The sequence below is a fragment of the Crocodylus porosus genome, unplaced genomic scaffold (genome assembly GCF_001723895.1).
Source record: "Crocodylus porosus isolate Cpor-Errol unplaced genomic scaffold, CroPor_comp1, whole genome shotgun sequence".
NCBI classification, from domain to species: Eukaryota; Metazoa; Chordata; order Crocodylia; family Crocodylidae; genus Crocodylus; species Crocodylus porosus.
The window spans coordinates 193,394,471-193,400,565 of record NW_017728886.1 but is presented as its reverse complement, the minus strand read 5'-3'; the positions used below and the strand labels follow the sequence as shown (position 1 = coordinate 193,400,565).

Here is a 6,095-nt window from a genome sequence, read left to right as displayed (position 1 = left end):
GGTCATCTAGTCTAACCCCCTGTTGAAAGTAGGACCATCCTCAATTAGATCATCCCAGCCAAAGCTTTGTCTAGGTGAGTCTTAAAAATCTCCAAGGATGGAAATTCCACAACCTCCTCTGGGTAACCTGTTTCAGTATTTTACCAGCCTCCTAATGAGAAACTTTTTCCTAATATCTAAGCTAAACTTCCCTCACTGAAGCTTGAGACCACTGCTCCTTGTTCTGTCATTTGCCATCAGTGAGAACAGTCTAGCTCCATCTCCTTTGGAACCACCCTTCAGGTAGTTGAAGGCTGCTATTAAAATCGCCTTTCAATATTCTCTTCTCCAGACTAAATAAGTGCAGTTGCCTCAGCCTTTCCTCAGAAGTTATGAGCCTCAGACCCCTCACCATTTTGGTTGTTGTCCACTAGACTCTCTCCAATTGGTCCACATCCTTTCTGTAGTTGGGGGGCGGGGGCAAACTGGACATAATACTCCAGATGTGGCCTCACCAGTGCTGAATAAGGGGGAGAGTCACTTTTCTTCATCTGGTGGTAACTCCTACCAATGCATCCCAGTATGCTGTTAGCCTTCCTGGCAACAAGGACACACCACTGGCTCATATTTAACTTATTGTCCACTGTAACCCCCAGGTCCTTTTATGCAGAGCTACTGTCCAGCCAGTCAGTCCCCAGGCTGTACTGGTGCATGGGATTCTTCTGTCCTAAGTGTGGGACTTTGCACTTGTCCTTATTGAACCTTATGAGGTTTTCTTTTTTGGCCCAATCCTCCAATTTGTATAGGTCATTCTGATCCCTGCCCTACGCTCCAGTTTATCTACTACTCCACCAGCTTGGTGTCATCTTCAAACTTGCTGAATGTACACTATATGCCAACATCCAAGTCATTGATGAAGATATTGAACAAAACTGGCCCCAGGACTGACACCCTGGGGCACTCCATTTGATATCAGCTGCCACTAGACATTGAGCCATTGATTACTACCCTCTGAGCCTGATGCTGCAACCAGTTTTCTATCCACCTTACAGTCCATTCATCCAGCCTGTACTTCCTTAGCTTGCCTGTGAGAATGTTATGGGAGACTGTATCAAAAGCCTTGATAAAAATCAAGATGTACCACATCTGCTTCTCTTCCCACATCCACAGAGCCAGTCATCTCATCATAGAAGACAATCAAGTTGGTCAGGCATGACTTGCCCATGCTGACTGTTTCTAATCACATTCTTCTCTTCCAAATACCTTGAAATGGATTCCTTGAGGACCTGCTCCTTGATTTTTCCAGGGAGTGAGGTAAGGCTGACTGGTCTGTAGTTCTCTGGATCTTCCTTTTTCCCTTTCTTAAATATGGACACTAGGTTTTCCCTTTTCCAGTCGTCTGGGACGTCTCCCGGTCACCATGAGTTTTCAAAGAGGATGGCCAGTGGCTCTGCAATCACATCAGCCAATTCCCTCAGCACCCTAGAATATCCAGCCCCATGGACTTGTATATGTCAAGATTTTCTAAATATTCCCTGTTGGTTGCTTTCTCCCTACTCAACTGTGCTTTCCAGTGCAGTCATCTGGGAGCTGACCTTGCCTATGAAGACTGACTATTCAGTGATAAGAAAGTGCTGAGATGTAAGGGGCAGGGGCATAAGCTAATCGAGAGTCGAAGTGGGACTTTTGTTTCATTATACTCAGCACATCAAAGGGTAACCTATATCAGCATTCACCCTAGAAATGACATTTCTTCCTACTCCTTACTGATGATGAGTGGACTGAAGGATTTCTCTACTGATCTCTTTGGTAACAAATGAGCACAGGAGCTTGGTGTACATTCATTGCCACAGAAGCAGTAGCTGACGGGAATTGATGGGTCATTCATCTCAGACTCTGAAAAGCAAATATTTCCATGAAAAGAGTTCAAAGTTGGCCATCGTGACTTTGGAAAAGTGACATATTTCTTCCCAAGGAAAAACAGTCACCTAGATGCCCATCTTTGAGAGGAAAAGCAGTCACATAGGATGCAGAAGTTGTATATTCAAGTGATTTTGTTTCAGTCACAGTTATAGTCCTGATACTGTTGAAATCCAATGATCAATAACAAAAGCATTTTTTACATATGTAAATATCCCAAACAAGTAACTATATTATGCTAACAAACCTCTTTTATAGAGAGCTAGCCTGCAGTGGTTTAGCTTCCACATGCCCTGGTGTAACAGTGTGCCTACTGAACAGTGACCATACAGGGGCTAAAGTATAACCCCTGGTATACTATACCTCCATTTAACTCCTGGCATGTTGCTGGTATGTCTGTATCCTTTATTTCCTGACCTCCACCACAGAATCTGGGTCTGCAAAATAGAGGTATATGCTACTCATGAATCAAGACATAGTATTGTTTAACTTCAACATTTCCTGTTAAAATGTCCCTTTGCAAATTGGCTTGATGATGATGATGATGAATGCTTATTATGGATGGAAATTATTGCCTTAAATTAATGCTGATCAAAGCCTGGACAAGTGATAAGATAAGCTGCAAAATACTAGTTTGTATTTGATTCACTATTGATCCATCTCTGTCTCATTTACAGGAGAGATGAACCAAATCTTGCAGAACTGGAAGTCATGATTTCACCAACATGATCATAAGCTGGATAGGCAATTGACTGACCTACTGTGGACTACAATGACAGATGTGATGATTTTTAGAACAAGATTCAAAACCTGAGAATACAGCACTTCTTAGTTTTCCTGCCTACCTGAAATCCAGAAATGATGGCATTTGAAAAAACAAACAAACAAACAAACATAATGTTATGAATCTGAATTGTTATTTTTCAGGTTTGAATTATGTTATTGATGTTTATCCAAACATGGATTTAAACCTCGAAACCTTTTGTTGCTGTTTTCCTATCTTTAATATGGATGTGTCTTATCTTACAAAAAAGTCAAAAGACACAGAGTTTTTCTGAGCTGCTAATAAACCACTCATGTTGAAACTCAATAGGAAAACAAAGAAAGTATGAATACTGAAAATAATTTTAATAAGATAACATCATAAGTGAATCAATATTAAAGAAAATTTTAAAAGTGAGAACAGCAGAAGATAGTTCCTCATGAATTTTAAGATATAAGATGATAATATTTCTGCCATTTATATATTACTGAGCATCATTATTTTCAAATCTGGTCTTGCAGAAAGGTGAAACCACGTAAGCTTTTACATAGAAGTTACTCCCAATCATGAATAATTTTCAGTTGCAAGAACAAGTGAGTCATGTAAAGATTTATCATAGATACAAAGGTGTGGTTCAGCACCTGTTCATTCATTCAATTCATGTGGCTTTTTTGAACTGATGAGTGTGGTTATAATGGCATTGTACCTATAATATTACTTTGTTTTACTTTAGGGTAACAATCTTTCACATTTGATTATTGCAATGTAATTAATAAATAGCTTTATGAAGCTGTAAGTCATACATCAAAATATGTGCTTCACAAAAAAAATTATGTGCTGTGCTGATATTGGAGGTCTGCAGATGTGGCATCTTTAGTTCCCAGGGGAAGGAGGCATCAAATCTTACGTCACTAAGAAGAAATGCCTGGGTCCTGTTCCCACTGAAGATTATGGCAACATTTCTACTGACTTCAAAGGGTGCACCAATTAACTTCAGAGAGAACAGACTGGAGACAGCCCTTAAGGGAGCAGAGTTCAGCTCATCTGGATGAAGATTATGCACACAGGTAGATGACCTCCACAAAGTGAAGGAGGACGATTACCCAATGACTTACAGGGCTAAAACATTCATCAAAATGTTTTAACCTAAAATTAGTCTTGTTCTTAGACTGTCCTCCTTTTATGTCAGTTTTTTTCTTAAAAAGGGAAAAAAAAGAAATGGAAACACTGCATGTCACAAAATTAGATTCACAGGCACATCATGGAGGGCATGAACAGCTCATATCAAAAAATGAGAAGTTGTACCAGCTTAAGAGGAGTTCTGGGAAGATTATTTCAGAAAGAAACAATTCACCTCCCCTCTACCCTTTATAGCTCCTTACATTCATGGATGTAATTGGAAACACATAAACAAACATGCACACTCTGCTCCCTTTTTGTCTGCTTTGGCACCAAGAACCACTAGACAGGAATAAACCCTGAACACTCTGAATTTAGACATTGCTCTCATATTGGGCTTTTGAATGTCAATGTAGGTACAGTCTTCCAGGTGCCTGTGTGCAGGGGCCAGATGGAATTAGGCCTTCATTTCTAACCATTCATGCAATATGGTACAAAGGTATCTTTATAAGGGAACAAGCTGCTATGCCAGTCACAAGCGGAGTCATCAAAAACTTTCTCTATAACTTCAGTGCAACATGTACAATGTCATCTTTCACTTATCCCATGAATCTCAATGAAGTGTTAACTTCAAAGTTTAAAGGCTTGGCTATCTTTTTTTCCCAAAATTCCCACTGTTACTAATGCTGAGCCAATGTTTGCAACATTTTGAGATTTCACACAGAAACTTGTTGGTTGGTGACATGCCTTACAGCATGGGGCTTATTAAAATGGCTATGTGTTGATTACATGAGATGAGAGTTATTACAAATGGACATAATCCTATTAGGATTCCTGATGTTAATGTTCCTGATGTTAGCCAGGTTGAGAATAATGCCCGTTTAATATTTTGTTTAAATGTTATTGACTGGAAAGGTAGTATTTTAAAACATCTTTATGTTCTTTCATCCTTTTTATCCAAAACAGGAGTTTAGTTTAGGAAGGACCTGTAAAATTTCAAGCAAAAGAAAATCATAATAGTTGTGCGTTAAAGAGAAGGAATGACTTTTTAATCCATTTTATTTGTCTAATATTCTTTCCAGAGTTAGAATTTGTGTAACTGAAAGATAAATACTAGGGTTGGGACATCTGGGCCATGTCTACATGAGATGCATTACTGAGTAGTAATCAACTATGCAGTAAAGCATCACCATCTACGTGGTAAATTAATGTACTGTGCAGTAAAGCCAAATACTATTAATTGCACATGTAGGTGTGCCCCCGTTCTTATAATGTTCTATTCTTTTATCAGTAAAACTTACAAATGGTTTTCAGTGTAGAAGAATAAGGCATCCATTAGAAAAGAGAAGAAATATCCACTGCTTTATCCCCAAGTGTTATGATATAGTCACATTGACTCCTCCTGGAATGTTTCCAGGCCCAGAGGAGATAGGCAGAGGGTAATAGTAGTTCCCCTTGGCTCAACTGTATGGCACCAGGAAAATATGTTGTTAAAAGGGTTAGAAAAAGTACTCACTGAAGATCTACAAGCTCAAGCCCACAGAAGAAAAGAGAAGTGGTATTATGTATTACCTCAAAGATTTGCATTACTGCTACATTAAATCTAAGAGAATTCTCACCAAAAGCTACTTCTACTACTTCATGATTTGTGGTCTATCTGTAGAGCGATATTAAAAAATAAGAAGCAAACTGAAATAAGAAACTGCCTCTAATGTGACCTTTATCATCAGATTTTCATTAGGATCTTAATAGTAAATCATGGAAAAACAGATTCTATACCGTATCTCTTCTCTTGAATGCCATATCACACTTTAAAAGTATATCCAAACTATGTAAGCAATACACAGAGAGAACTTAATTCACCTCTGAAATGCACACACACAGAGACATATGTATATAGATACAAACACACATATGTAAAATGTGGGTGTGATCAATACATACACACATATGGTAAAATACTAGTACATCAATTCTTTAACTGTATCATTGGAAGCAAGGCAGGTCTTGGAATCATAACATCATAGAAAAGTAGGGCTGCAAGGGACAGGCTCATGGCAGGGTCATCCCTATCTAAATAGTTTCATAGTTTCATAGCTTCATAGTTTCTAGGGTCAGAAGGGACCTGAGTAGACCATCTAGTCCAACCCCCTGCCATGGCAGGAAAGAGTACTGGGGTCAAACAACCCCAGCAAGATGTTCATCTAACCTCCTCTTAAAGACCCCCAGGGTAGGAGCCTGCACCACTTCTCTTGGAAGCTGGTTCCAGATCCTAGCCGCCCTGACCGTGAAGTAGTGCCTCCTGATATCTAAC

The 6,095-nt window shown here is 39.2% G+C and overlaps 1 long non-coding RNA gene across 1 annotated transcript; it reads left to right on the top strand.

The window, feature by feature from the left end:
* Positions 1 to 2,578: 2,578 nt before the first annotated feature.
* Positions 2,579 to 3,947, top strand: LOC109318246. Its single transcript, XR_002103210.1, has 2 exons — positions 2,579 to 2,826; positions 3,547 to 3,947. It is a non-coding gene; the product is annotated as an uncharacterized LOC109318246 (long non-coding RNA).
* The last annotated feature ends 2,148 nt before the right edge of the window (positions 3,948 to 6,095 follow it).